A 2,279-nucleotide genomic window follows, 5' to 3' on the forward strand; every position below is an offset into this window, starting at 1 on the left:
CGGAAGTGAGTCACAGTGATGACTAATCACCAACGAAGAAGAAACAAACCAAAACAAACAGACGAACTAAAATAATCTCTTTTAATGAGCTTTTACAGCTGTAAGTATCACTTATTGATATTATAAACATTACAGTGACCAATTTAAAGTGTAATTAACCTGTGCTTTAATACGCTACAATGTTAGAGGGTTTATAAACTGTTAGAACCGTTTGGTGTGATTTAATCTGTGTTTATTTGTGTTTAAGTGTTCGTTAAAACTAACAAAGGATGATTCATAATCATATTAAAGTGACCTGGGGTGAGAAATAGTTTTAAACATGTCCAGGACTGAATGCTGAGTCATTCACAAATACATGATTGTTATTTTAGACCCAAAAACACTAAAACATTGAGAATTGGTTTCAGTTATTGTCATTAGACTTTTTAATCAGCATGTATGTTTTCGCCTTCAGTTTATACATTTATGTTGATTTTTGTATATTATGTAACCAATATTTCCAATGTTTTATCAATATCATCAGTAAGTTGTTTATGGGGTAGATCAGTGTTTCTCAAATGGGGGTTCGTGTACCCCTAGGGGTGCGCGATGGTATTACAGGGGGAACATTGAGTGAAAGAGTGGAAAATTAACAAATAGTGTCTTGGTCTCACTACAGGTGTGAGATGACCGGAAAATGATAAAAACTATAGAAATAAATATATTCAGGAGCAACTAAATTAGAGTTTTTCAACCTTGGGGTTGGGACCCCATGTCGGGTCACCTGGAGTTTAAATGGGGTATCTTGTAATTTATGAAAAATTAATAGATCTTTTATACTTTCACTTTTTAAATCTAGTTAAACTAAAATTCAGTGATAAACATAAATATCAGAGCTCAAACTTGATGAAAAAGTAATTTTGTCTTTGGAGTCGCCAGAAATTCTTGATATGAAAATTAGTTCCTTTAAATCTTTGGTTTTGTGTCTGTCAGGCTAAAATATTTATTATTTGTTAAATCTTTTTGAGCGAAAAAAGAAAATGACCCAACGATAATGTTCTACGTACGACTGTGTGTTAGGGCCACATTATAATAAAAAATAAAACCTTGGTACTACGGGGTTAAAATATTATTATTTGGATTATAAAGTTTTGCGCTTTTGAGAACAAAATCACATCTTCATAAAATCATAATTTTATGACAACAAAGTCATAATAGTTCAAGATTAAAGTCATAATTTATTACAAATCTGTAGCTACGTTTTGATCCGAATGTCTTATTATGGACTGAACGTTCCCAACGTATCCATCATTGAATCTGTGCAGGACACAGAACTCATGCATCTAATGCAGTAGCAGCATGGTGTACCTAATAAACTGGACTGTGAATGGTTCAATAAATGTCCATTTGAAGACTTTCTCCTCTTATTGCAGCGACCAAGCTGAGGGGGACAGAGTCAGCAGTGACATCACAGCTTCATTCATACAACCTGGAGCTTTGATGCAAGGAGAGAGGAAGCCACGCCCACTGCTATCATCATGAATAATTTATCTGACTTTACAAAGGGCCAAATATTTGGAACCCACATCAGTGGTTTATCAGTGGAAGAAACAGCCGAGCTGTTGGATTTATCAGTTCAAACTGTGACAGAAGTCATGAATGTTTACAGCAGTCGCCAATGTGTAAAAATAACAACGAAAAGCAACAGGAAACAGAAGAAAAGGAGAAAAGTGAGCATCACCGATGATGATGATGATGAATCCAAAGAGAAACACGTCTTTGATGGGAACAATAAGACTGAGGAGAAGTAGAAGTTTTATTTTCCTAAAAACGTCACAGATCAATGGTTTGTCCTTATGTTTACGCTTCTGAGGAGTTTGTGTTGTTGTCCAGAGCCTTTCAATGATTAATATAATGTCTTGTTTTTAAACTTAAAACAAATGAAGCTTGTTTTTTACTGACAAATGAATAAAAACATATTGTTTTATGGCATCAGAACAAAAACATAGTGTGATGCATATGTAACTTGTTATGATATTATAATTGATAAAGAATACAGCTTTTAGAAATAATCAGAAGATTGTTTGGCCTCATTTATTTTAGCAAAATATAACAAATACATTAATTTCTATTTCCTATAGTGAGAGGGACAACAGCTGTAACCATAGTAACTAACACTAGGGGGCAGCAGAGTGTCATGTTAGAGTAATCTGGAAACAAACCATGAAGCTATGAATTAATATTTTTACCAACTGTAATGTAGTCGTTATGGAAGCTCATTCCATATTATTCTATGATTT

General features: G+C 33.7%; 1 long non-coding RNA gene across 1 annotated transcript; it reads left to right on the forward strand.

Annotated features, from left to right (window-relative positions):
* Positions 1–2,054, forward strand: LOC114467519 (uncharacterized). The gene is made up of 2 exons (XR_003674522.1): positions 1–100; positions 1,413–2,054. It is a non-coding gene; the product is annotated as an uncharacterized LOC114467519 (long non-coding RNA).
* Positions 2,055–2,279: the final 225 nt, after the last annotated feature.

Source organism: Gouania willdenowi, chromosome 7, assembly GCF_900634775.1.
Source record: "Gouania willdenowi chromosome 7, fGouWil2.1, whole genome shotgun sequence".
Taxonomy (NCBI): Eukaryota; Metazoa; Chordata; class Actinopteri; order Blenniiformes; family Gobiesocidae; genus Gouania; species Gouania willdenowi.